Source organism: Osmia lignaria, chromosome 11 (assembly GCF_051020975.1).
Source record: "Osmia lignaria lignaria isolate PbOS001 chromosome 11, iyOsmLign1, whole genome shotgun sequence".
Taxonomy (NCBI): Eukaryota; Metazoa; Arthropoda; class Insecta; order Hymenoptera; family Megachilidae; genus Osmia; species Osmia lignaria.
This window is the reverse complement of record NC_135042.1, coordinates 1,579,481-1,591,878: the sequence shown is the minus strand read 5'-3', so window position 1 is coordinate 1,591,878 and position 12,398 is coordinate 1,579,481. Positions and strand designations below refer to the sequence as shown.

Here is a 12,398-nt window from a genome sequence, read left to right as displayed (position 1 = left end):
CCGAAGAGGGATGATTGCTAAGGTGATTCTAAACAACTTTTTCCTTTTCCAAAATGTTGGTTAAAGCTTGTTTTTCTAGTTACTAACAAAAAACACCGACCAATCCGAGCGCGTACAACTCGCGGGCTCAGGGACTGCAATGTCGGCTATGAAAATCGGGCCTGACGTAGGTCGCAAACGAACGGCTCGGCACCCCGTTGGCATAGCACAATAAAAAATTGGACGGGTAGAACATTTTTAGTCGTTGTTTAAAATGAATACGGAACCTAGTCTCTTGTCGCCTATCATAATGTAAAAAATGAAATTCTAAGCATTCTAAACAACAAATGAAAATGATTGATATGGAATAATTAATAAACGTTTGAATTGGAAGCCACGTTAATGATGAAAAATTTGAAAACAATATAAATGAAACTTTCGCATTCGTTCGTAAATTAACCTACTACGCTGAAAGCAGATAATTGTCACTGGGAATCGAGGAAACACGTTCGGTAGAACAGCAATTTTCATGATCGGGCCAGTGAACTCCCCTCATTTATTGCACTTAGGTGTGAATAATAGACGAGGTGTTTGCTCATCGAATGTCCAGAATCGACACGGTGATCTAGTGGGAATTATTTGCTTTCAGCGTAGCAAGTTAATTTAGAAACGAATGGGTAAGTTTCATTTAAATTGTTTTCAAATTTTGCATCATTAGTGTAGCCTTTAATTCAAACGTTTATTAATTATACCACTTCAAACATTTTTATTTGTTGTTTAAAATCCTTAGAATTTCCTTTTTTACATTATGACAGGCAATAAGAGATTAGGTTCCATATTCATTCTAAACAGCGACTAAAAATGTTCTACCAGTTCAGTTTTTTTATTGTGCTATGTCAACGGGGTGCCAAGCCGTTCGTTCGTGACCAACGTCAGGCCCGGTTTTCGTACCCGACACTGCAATCCCTCGGACTGCGCTCTATCCGCGCTCGGTTTGGTCGGTGTTTTTTGTTATTAACTCGCAAACCAAGCCTTAACCAACAATTTGGCAAAGGAAAAAGTTGTTTAGAATCCCCGTAGCAATCATCCCTCTACGGCTGTCGAGGTAGTCGCCTGACACCCTGTAATTCCTACCAAATATGAAAGGTTTCATCGCGAACGATACATTCCTTGCAGAGTAACATGAAGGCGTAGATTTTTTGCTATAATAGTAGTTATTAACAAATTCAATAAATTTTTGCAAGTGAGATCATCGCGGATATACCTCCTACTAAATGTGAAAGTTTTCATCACAATCGATACATTCCCTGCAGCATAAACGCCAGAAGACATAAATGAAGTATTACGTTTTTTGCGACATCAGTTGTTAGGAATGAAAAAATACAAACAGTTTTTTGCGAGACCAATCGGGAAATATACTCTACAAGATGCAAAATTTTTTATTCGATTGGTCCATCCGTCTCGCGGTAATCGGTGAAAAATATAAGTCAAGCATTACGTTTTTTGCAAAAAAATCGTTAACAATGAAAAAATGCAAAATATTTTTTTTACTGGACCAATGAGGAGTTACACTCTACAGGACGCAAAAAGTTTCGTTCCGATTGGTCCATCCGTCTCTGAGTAATCGGCGAACGTACGACGCACGTACATGACATAGTACGTTTTTTTGCAATAAAAAGCGTTCGGAATGAAAAAATGCAAAATGTTTTTTTAACGGGACCAATCGGGAGACATACTCTACCAGATGCAAAAGGTTTCGTTCCGATTGGTCCATCCGTCTCGGCGTAATCGGTGAACATACATAAAAAAAAAATAAAAAGAAATAAAAATACATACACATTGAATTGAGTATCCTCCTCCTTTTCGAAGTCGGATAAAAAATTATGGAGTAGAAAAGTAGAATAGATCCATTAAAGAAATTCAGAAGTGTGGAATGAAATACTAGGATAAATAACAGAAACGTACTCCGAAAACAGATGTAATTACTTTCTCGCATGATATATCTGGAAGTATGTTTAAGGTAAAAAAAATATTAAACCTTATTTTCTTCAATACATCCCTTATTTCAAAATTAATGTTGTTGAGTATAATGTAGCAATATATAATAATATGATTTCTTTTTCTTTATTTTCAGCATTCAATCAGACATTGATGAGGAACTTACAACCAAATAATTATGGAGTAGAAGAATTTGATAGATACATTGAACAAATTATCCAAAGCAGAGGATTATTAAATTAGATAAGTTTGTCTTGTAAATCGTAATGTCAGAATATTTTAAATAAATAAATAAATAGGAGAAAATGAGACTTAATTTGTAATTTCCTATTCCAATTTCCTTAATATACAGTTTAACTTTTGGTTTACATTGTCTTTTTCTATTTACAAATAGATACTTTTGTCGCGTAAAAATTCATAAATAAAATAAAAGTTGTAATATCAGAATTGTTACTTCACTAATCACTTTCATCTATTTTGTATCACTTGTGTTTATAAATCTCAAATTCATCTCATTCCACTACAACAGTCCAACTGAAATATTCCATTGTTCAGACTAATTAGAAAAACTATTAAAACATTTATATAGAAACGATCTTGTTTAACGAAGACTTATGGAGAAAAGATGGAAAAGGATATTTAATTACTATCAATTAGTTTTATTTCACCATAGGCAAATATAATCTAAAATCTTACAAAACGGAATTCACTAAATTTCTTGACAATTGTACTAGATAATATTAATTATATATAGTCCGACAATATATTGTGCCAGTTACATTTGTTTTTCTTGGTAATCTTCAGTACTTCAAAATTTTCTGGCGAAACACGGAAATAAGTTTTGTCATGCTCCTGCCGAAACCGAGAATGTTTACTTTCTCAAACTGTCAATGTTATTACAATAATAATAGTGTGTCCAATATGAAAAAGGACCATTCTTGTAAATGCGTGTTTTTTTTCAGTTTTTATTATTTCATTATGTCATCTGTGTAGCAACTTATCTACCATGATAAGCACCTTTCCTCGTTCAATAAATGGAAAGTACTCCAGATTATCAGTAAAATAAAATGTTGTTAACATACTACATTGTTGGACTACCATTAATTAATATTATCTAGTATAATTGTTCAAGATAATTTCGTGAATAACATTGTAGAAGATCTCAGGTTATATTTACCAATAACGATATGATTGACTCTGTTCTTGGGAATTGTCGGCGAGAATTGGAATTGTTGGGATGGCGTGGATTCCGTCTTTTCAAAGACGTGGGTGTCGAGGAGAAGATGAACGACACAGCTTAGCGGTCACTAATTGTGTATTACTGATAATTTTTACACAATGAGTCGTAAATTAAACATTACAAAAATCACCTTTGTGTTTTAATTTAGGATTACACGATTTAAAGAATTCGCAGTGCAAGGCACTGAATTGAATTTGAGATTGCTCGAAACTCGAATAAAGAAAAGTTCTTGGTCGCTGTTGTCGCTTGATAATCGCTCTCTGAATTGCTTTCGCATTAATGCTGTAACGGTTCGAATTTTGGAGTTTTAATATTGGTGAGCGCTCGGATCGGTGGTTAAACAGCGCAACAGCGATTACGTTTACTTGTTCGGTGACGACGGGATTATCGACCCGTGTTATCGACCGAGGTGTTCGTACGAATTTGAAGTGCGAAATTCGAACAGACTCTCTTTTCCAACTGTTACGTTGCGCGTGGCGAGAGCGAGCGCGCGCGCAACGTAAAAGAAGAAAAGTATACAAGTAAGATAGTAAGATTTTTGAATTTGATTCTTCTTATTTTTGGGCGATGAGAAAGGTATCGCTGCCACCAGTTCTGACCGCGGAATTGTCCTATGATGCGGAAGTGTCCTCTGAGGTCAGAACAAATTAAAAAACGGAAATTTAGATAATAATTATCCCCGTTGGGTTCGTCAGTGTTCTGGGTCCCATACGGGTCCCTCCTTGAAACTTTGTGTTGGGGTGCGTGGATTTGAAATATAGAATGATACAGGAAATGATACAAAATGAAATTTGAAAGAAATATTAATACAGTTTAGTGTGCAAAAAGAAAGTAAATTTAATTCAAAATAATTATTGAAGCTAACAGAAAACTGAATTCCAAATGACTATTGTTTGAATACTGAATAGATTCTGTTTAAATACCGTTAGTTACTATTAAATGAATTCAATTAAAACAATACTGATTTACAAGGGTAAAGATGCTTAACCTATTGTTTGATATAAATGTGATTGAAATCGGAAAAGATGTTTAACCTTTGGTTTACAATGAGACCTTTTAATACAATATTAACCTGATTTGAAATGTAGAGTATATTTTTAGTGTAACACGACTGCCTCGACCAAATATAATAGAAAAATAAGATTTTGGCGGCTTCTATCCGCAAGGTAACGACCTGAATGAAGAGACTCTTACAACCCCCGAAAGGGCTTTACAGGTCGTCCCTGATAAAGTATCGTAGTCGAAACAATCGTCACACGGAAAATCGCGATTATTCAAAAGCCGGAATATTAATATAGCGAATAAATTATAATCGGTACCTGAATGTGAGAAACGAGACGATCTAAAATGAAGAGATTCTTACAACCGGTAGGCTTAATAGATCGCCCGTTTTGCCTTGTCGAAATTCAATAATAATGCCGTGCTCGACAAATTAGTACAGAACAGGCTTACCGTGTGACTGTAGAATATAATATACGACAAAATCGCTTGTGGTTCGCTATGTATCGTTGAAAAATCGCTGTTGAATCTGGAACACCAAGAACGATGAGAGGCTGGTGTCGCACTAACACTTGTCGCGCACCCGGTTGTCGTTTATTGCAAATGAGAAATTAAATAAGACGTATCACAAGACAATTACAATTTTGGAAAATATAGAATAATAAACGCGATTGAGTTTAATACGAAAATACGCGATCAACGGATTAAAAGAAAGAGAAAAGATAGAATATTAATAGTGTGAAATGAATTTAACGTGTGCGTCTCTGAGTCTTTGCCGCGTATTCGGAATTTCACCCTCGCGACACTCTGCCTAATACGTAGGACTTGCCGCGCAGCTAAATTACACGAAGTACAATCGACAACTCTATCTCTAAACGCACGAGCTCCCGTCACGACTTACTCGATTGTTCGACGAAGAGTGATCAGAATCGATCGCGATCCTAGCCGGAAGGGCCCGTCGCGAGGACGATGTCCTGCGTGGGGACATCTCAACAAACCATAGCGTGTGACGGTAGCGTCACGTGCGTCGCTATTGGTTAAGGGCGCGTGCCAGACGAAATCCTCTAGATCATTTTCTCTCTCTCTTTCTGGTGTTCCATCTCTGTCTAACGGCTTTTCGATGTTTCTACGCCGTAGAATTTCTGGAATGTTCTATTCTCATCGATAATTCCAATATTAGATATAAAATGATGCGATTATCAACTAATAGTTTAAATCAGAATTATTGAACAATAAATATGCGAGTAATTATAACCTGAACTACATTATTATGTATGAATAATGGACCGGCTAGCATGAGGTTCCCTAATTAACAATTGGCTTGTCCATAATCATTTTGTTCGCAAAGAAATCGATCAACAATACGAATTTCGGTGGTAGCGCAAGTTGTTCGTTAAAAATCCTAATAGCATACGATGATTTAACTGATGATTTCAGTAGTATTCAATTGTTCGATATTCGAATATTCATTCCTGTATTCGCAGCGAACTTTGTTCGGGAACGTTCTTTCTGTTCAAAATCGTACCGTTGGGTCTTAGTTTCAGGTAATTCTTGGAATTCGATACAACGACTTTTATTACCCTGTGTGACCCCTCGTCTCTAAACAGTTCTCGCATGTTGCTAACGTTCGCTGGTGAGGGTTCTCTATCCTCGCCCTTTGCACTCATTCGAATATTTGAATTTCATGCTATTTCATACTTTCATTCCAACACTCAATTCGCACATACGATCGGGTTTGGGACCGACTGGCGCCTACGCGTGAAAAAGAGGAGAGTATCGGTTAAAAATCTAAAGATAAATTGATCTTTACGCTTTTGCGCAGTTAACCTGAGGAGACCCCTATAATGCGAAGCACTGGCTAACTACGCAGCGAAGGCTGTTTACGATACCTCTCCTCGGTCGAAACCGAGTTTTTCTATCCCGAATTCTGTTACTACGCAGCTGAGCACGACGATAGTTTCAAGGAGGGGTATTAACTGAAGAAAAGCATTGAGAAATTTGAAAAGAATGAAAGGATAGAAAAGACAAAAGTAGAATAATTGTAAACTCAAACTCTTCCCTGTGCATTTCCCACATGAAGAAGACTCTCACAACCCGAAGGCTTGATGGGAAAGCACAGAGTTGAGGAGAAAATCGAAATTATGTAGAAGTGATTTATCCCGTTCACGCTCCTTACATGAGGAGACCCCTATAACCCGAAGGCTTAATAAGGGAACGTGAGGTGGACAAATTTGCAAAATTTTCCGGACGTGACACAACGTTCTGTCCATAAGTCTTTTTTGACAAGATTCTTTCCAAACGTTTTAATATCATTTCAGATTCGACTTAGCAATGGAATATTTCAATACAACTGTTCTTCTCGTTTGAGACAAATTCAAGATTTATAAACACAATACAAGCGCTATAAAGTAGATACAAGTGAATAGTGAAATAGAAACTCTGTTACAAATTATTGTTTTTATGAATTATTACTTGGTAAAACTATTTATGTGAAAGTAAAAGAAAACAATGTGAATTGTAACTTAAATTCTATATTATGGAAATTAGAATAGGAAATTAAAGTTTAAGGGATTCATCTACTTCTATTAAACTATTTATTTGAAATATGCTGGTATTACATTGTTTTTAAAGTCTGTGACGTGCGAGACGAACTTATCTAATTTAATACTGCTCTTGCTTGAATAATTTCTTCACTGCATCTATTTAATACTTCTATTCCATAATATCTCTGTTGCAATTTTCCCCTCTATGTCTGATCAATCGCTGAAAGTAAAGGAAAAGAAATCACATGTATTCATATAGTATATTCAACAACATTAATTTGAAATAAAGGATGTACATATTGAACAAAATAAGGTTTAATATTTCTTTTACCTTCATCATATTTCCAGATATATCTTGCAAGAAAGTAATTGCATTTCTGTTTTGAGAACATACTTCTGTTATGTGTCGTGGTATTTTATTGGAAACTCTGTACGTTCTATCTATCTTCTTTGATTCTAGTTTCGTTAGGTCATGATAATCCCTGTAAAAGCATATAATTACATAAAAGTAAGATTACTCACTTCAAGGAATTTAATTCTACAGTTACTTTAGCAGTCAACATCAAAAGTAAGTACATACATTGTTAGATTTCACAAAACATTTTCAACAAATAGATAAAATTGTAGTCAAAACTATGATTCTAAACGAAGAAGCATAAAGCTAATTGAAGCATAAAATAACTAAAAAAATTCATTAAATGCATGCTATAAATGTGGATCAAAGTAGGAATTTATTTCTTTTTTAAATCACGATTAGTTTGTGGGTGATCATCAATGACATTTATGGGAACTTCAAACATTAAATCCCATTAAAAAAAGGCCCGTTCCATGTTCATTGATTTCTCTTCAAATCTCCTTATCCTTCCTTATGAGATAAAAAATCTTCTTCGTGTTTATGACACATTTTCCTTACTGTATACGTACTCACATTCAAATTAATAATTAAAATATATGATACATAATATTAATATAAAAAACCTAATGTGTCAAATATTAAATTCGGTTGAACTTCGTTTTAGGGGACACAAAACTTCGTTTTAGTCCATGTTCTGCTTCCTGGTACAATTTCATGGGCTTGCGGTGTTTAGGACACATCTTACTTGTGCGTAATAATCCTTGTTCTTGCGCCCAAGTAATTGCCTCTTCTTTTGAACTAGGCAAATTACGAAAATTCCACCGTACAGATTGCATTATTTGCAAACAATAAACAAGTAAAACAAAACAAACAAAACAGAAAAGCAACAAAATAGCATAAGAAACACTTAAAAAACAATTAAACAAACAACAAAAAACAAACAAAACAGTCAAAAACAAGAAAAAAACGGCAAAAAATATAGCGAAAACGTGGCACAGACAACTAAACTCTTCAAACGCATTGGAAATTCTGAAACAATTCTTACCTGTAGGCTGCAAAACAATTGATGTATGTAAAAAGTGTACCATCTGCAAAACAAATGTACTAAAACATTTGACTTTGCCCGCTAAAATGGTCGTCACCCACGTGGTTCTGTCTGCTGCTGGCGACACCGTTCATTGGACAAGAAACCAATATGACGTCGCAGTAACGTAGCAAATGCACTAAAAGTGTCAAACTTTACACGCTCATAACTTTTAAACCGCTGCATTTCGACAGTTAAAACCTGCATTTTTGAATTCTACGCATCGAAGACTATTAGATTGAGAAGAAAAAAGCGGATAATTTTGTGTCCCCTAAAGTATAGTTCAGCCCCGAATTCTGTAGAATCTATATATAATATTTGTGCAGGTATCTGTGAAAGATTCGTCACTTAAAATCTAAAAATGTCCTTAAATATTATGTGCTGAAGAATAATGTTTCTTGTGACGGTTTTTAAGTGATTCTGTGTTTATAATAGTTCTTGTATCTGTTGGAAAATAAGAATCAAAAACGAAGTTGACGTTAGTATTTTGTACCTATTAAAAGAATATATGTAATAGACATCAGCATTTTACTTTGAAACTTTAATGAATCTGTCAGGAGTGGCTTAACCAGAGTCGAACAGTTACCTACTTTACGGTTATAGAGTGAAAAAACTGTTTTGTGGAAATTATCAGACTCGTTTACCATGTTGATGATGTAAGTATATGTCTAATATGTGTAATACGGTGAATACTATACAAATTATCTGATTTAATGGTAATTAGTTTGGTGCATTATAAGTGTAGATATTATCGCTTTGAATTGTAGTGTGTTTCATGTTTCAACAACCTCCAATGGATATAAAAAGCTATACACATCCTGGTAACAGCAAACTGAAGGATGAGTCGCTTATTTCAAGACCCAGATACAGTCAGAGAAATATTTATAAATTTTGACAGGTATAGGTTAGCATGAATCACATGTATAAGTATCAATAGATAATAATATGACATCTTGTTCTTTATTTTCAGCATCTGTTCAGATGTTGATGGGGAAATTACAATCAGAGAATTATGGAGCTGAGAAATTGAATCGATACATCAATGAAATTAACCAGCGTAGATGAAATAGTACGAGAAATAACAAAATACGTACTCTGAAAACAGGGATGCAATTATTTTCTTGCAAGATACATCTGGAAATATTCTTAAGGTAAAGGAAGTGTTAAACATGATTTTCTTCAATGAATCCTTTATTTCAAATTAATGTTCTGGAGTACAATATATCAATATATAATAACATGATTTCCTTTTCTTTATTTTCAGGATTTGTTCAGAAATCGATGGAGAAATTACAACTAAAAAATTATAGAGTAAACAAATTGAATAGTTTCATTAAAGAAATTAACCAGCGTAGATGAAATACTAGGAGAAATAACAAAATACGTACTCTGAAAACAGGGATGCAATTATTTTCTTGCAAGATACATCTGGAAATATTCTTAAGGTAAAAGAAATATTAAACATTATTTTCTTGAATGAATCTTTTATTTCAAATTAATGGTGTTGAGTACAATGTATGAATATATAATATGATTTCCTTTTCTTTGTTTTCAGCATTTGTTCAGGCATTGATGGGAAAATTACAACAAAGAAATTATGGAGTAGACAAATTGAGTAGATACATTAAAGAACTTAACCAGCGTAGATGAAATAGTAGGAGAAATAACAAAATACGTACTCTGAAAACAGGGATGCAATTACCATCTTGCAGGATATATCTGGAAATATTCTTAAGGTAAAAGAAATATTAAACCTTATTTTCTTCAATGAATCCTTTATTTCAAATTAATGTTGTGGAGTTCAATGTATCAATATATAACAATATGATTTCCTTTTCTTTATTTTCAGTATTTGTTCAGACATTGATGGGGAAATTACACCAAAGAAATTATGGAGTAGAAACATTTGATAGATACAATGATCAAATTATCCAAAGAAGAGGATTATTAAATTAGATAAACAAATTATTTTATTTCATCCAATTATGCTCCGTTATTTTTTACTATTTTTCAGTTAGGTTATTCATTGGCGTTTATTTATTTTAATATTTAAGAAGATTGTAAAAATTATTTAATAAGTTTGTCTTGCAAATCATGGACTACAAAAACAATGTAACACCAGCATATTTTAAGTAAATAAATTAATAGGAGAAAACGAGACTTTTAAATTGTAATTTCCTGTTTTAATTTCCTTAATATAGGGTTTAATTTACGATTCACATTTTTTTCTTCTAATTGCAAATAAATACCTTTGTTGGATAAGAATTTATAAATAAAAGGAAAAAGTTGTAATATCAGGGTAGTTACTACTCTATTCATTTTCATCTATTTTGTATCGCCAGTATTGTGTTTACAAATCTCAAATTTAAGTCATTCGACTAAAACAGTCCAACTGAAATATTTTACTATTCGGAACAATCAGAAAAAATATTGAAACACTTAGAAACAGTCTTGTTCAAAGAAGACTTATGGAGAAAAGATAAAAAAGGATATTAAGTTATTGTGAATTAGTTTTATATTTCCATGGGCAAATTAACCTAAAAAATCTTATGTAACGTGAAACGTTATCACGTGAATATGTTTAGAGTGGTGTGGCGACACTGCCATGAGAATATTTATCGATAGTCTATTGTATCGATATGTCTTGAATGTTCTTCGAGGACCTTTGTATCGCTGGTCATAAATTAAGAGCGAAATTCGAACATCGTCTAAGCATACCCTTATATAAATAGACAAAGAGTAAATTGTAAACCCCTCGACGTGGGTGATAGAGCTGAGAGAAGGCCGGAAGTCCAGAGAATGGAATAGTTTCACTTGGAAAATTCCTAAAAAACTAATTTATGATAGACCATAGCTAATTCGTTGTTTTCGACCAAGTCACGAACGGTCCTTAAGGGTTACGAAGTCTTTTTCGATATCCTGTCTTTTCATGCACTCTAAGAGGGTCGTAAATTTCCTCAAGAGTTGCTTTGGCAAGTACAAGGTCTTGTCGTTTCCTAATTTCTCTGGGTCCCACGCTTTCTCTTAGCACATGTGCGCTGCAACGTTCTAGCGTCTTGGCGGAGCGCCTCCACTTCCACGCGCTTGAGGGTGGACCACAGCCAGGAGAAGGGGCCCACACGAGACAGGGTGGACTCCTCCACCATTGGACGAGGGATGATCCTGAGGGAGGATCTAGGATCCACCAAGGAAGGGGCATCGACCGACAACGCGCGAAGATCTCCTCCGCCAAGCGCAGAATTGTCAGAATGATTTTGTCACTCGTTACGGACAAGTCGTTTTCGCACAGAAAGTTCTAAGCCTTGTTAACACAAAGTCAAAGTTCTGTTTTAAATTGAATTCAAAATATTAAAGTACTCAAAACAATAATAACAGTTTACTATTTTGTATATCCGCGCCTTGAGAGCAGAGCGCCTCTGCGCTCCACGGACTGTCACACCTGCACCTAAATCCCCGAATATCCCTATTTTCCGCGACGGACACGCAACATATTTGGTGACAGCGGTGGGATATTTTAAAAGGGAATAGTTCAAAGTGGGGACAAACATTTAAAAGGTGACAGTTTAAAAGGTGATAATTCTGTGAAAACCAATTTAAAACAGTGAAATAACTGAATAGTTAAGTAAAGTGATTGTGACAAACTTATGTACACTTAAATTACTTTATCAACTCGCGGGTGTGTATTAAACGGTCAATTAAACATTCTACAAACTATTTTATTGAACTGTTATATATTTAATAAGTGGACAAAGTTTAGTGCAACTTCTCCCTCTTGGGTTTTGGCACGGTTTCCCCAAGAGCGAAGGGTAAATACCGGAGACAGGTGATTTCGGCTGCCGTGCAAGCCATCCACCGAAATCACGCGCACCTCGTCCACGTCATCGTTGCATCATTCCTGGAGCATAAGAGAGGATAAAATAAAATCCCGGGACCTGATCGGACTGTTCACGGAGCTGAGGCCTACCTGATGCAGCTGATTGCGGACAAATTTTACTGGAGTACCTGCTGCTGAATTGGGGACCATTGAGCTGGAGTACCTGCTGTCGAATTTGGGGACCATCGAGCAGGAGACGGGACAGAGCCATACACCTGTGAAAGAAGCAACAAGTTAAACGAGAAACGTTAAGTGACTTCTTGCGGATTATAAATTTGTCGTGCAACAAAACTGTAAGTCTAGAATATTAGCAAATAGACTATAGA

At 35.0% G+C, this 12,398-nt stretch overlaps 2 long non-coding RNA genes across 5 annotated transcripts; one reads left to right on the top strand and one right to left on the bottom strand.

Moving 5' to 3' along the window:
- Positions 1-6,806: 6,806 nt before the first annotated feature.
- Positions 6,807-8,298, bottom strand: LOC117611299 (uncharacterized). 3 transcript variants are annotated; one of them, XR_004583133.2, is made up of 4 exons: positions 8,160-8,298; positions 7,738-7,912; positions 7,091-7,241; positions 6,807-6,979 (listed from the first exon to the last, which is right to left on the bottom strand). It is a non-coding gene; the product is annotated as an uncharacterized LOC117611299 (long non-coding RNA). The 3 variants fall into 3 exon arrangements; XR_004583132.2 differs by having other exon boundaries at positions 7,091-7,912; XR_004583134.2 differs by lacking the exon at positions 7,738-7,912 and having other exon boundaries at positions 8,160-8,285.
- Positions 8,299-8,555: 257 nt separating this feature from the next.
- Positions 8,556-10,341, top strand: LOC117611298 (uncharacterized). Of its 2 annotated transcripts, XR_013062951.1 has the most exons (7): positions 8,556-8,676; positions 8,756-8,854; positions 8,966-9,096; positions 9,169-9,349; positions 9,463-9,643; positions 9,754-9,934; positions 10,048-10,341. It is a non-coding gene; the product is annotated as an uncharacterized LOC117611298 (long non-coding RNA). The 2 variants fall into 2 exon arrangements; XR_004583131.2 differs by lacking the exon at positions 8,556-8,676 and having other exon boundaries at positions 8,714-8,854; positions 10,048-10,340.
- Positions 10,342-12,398: the final 2,057 nt, after the last annotated feature.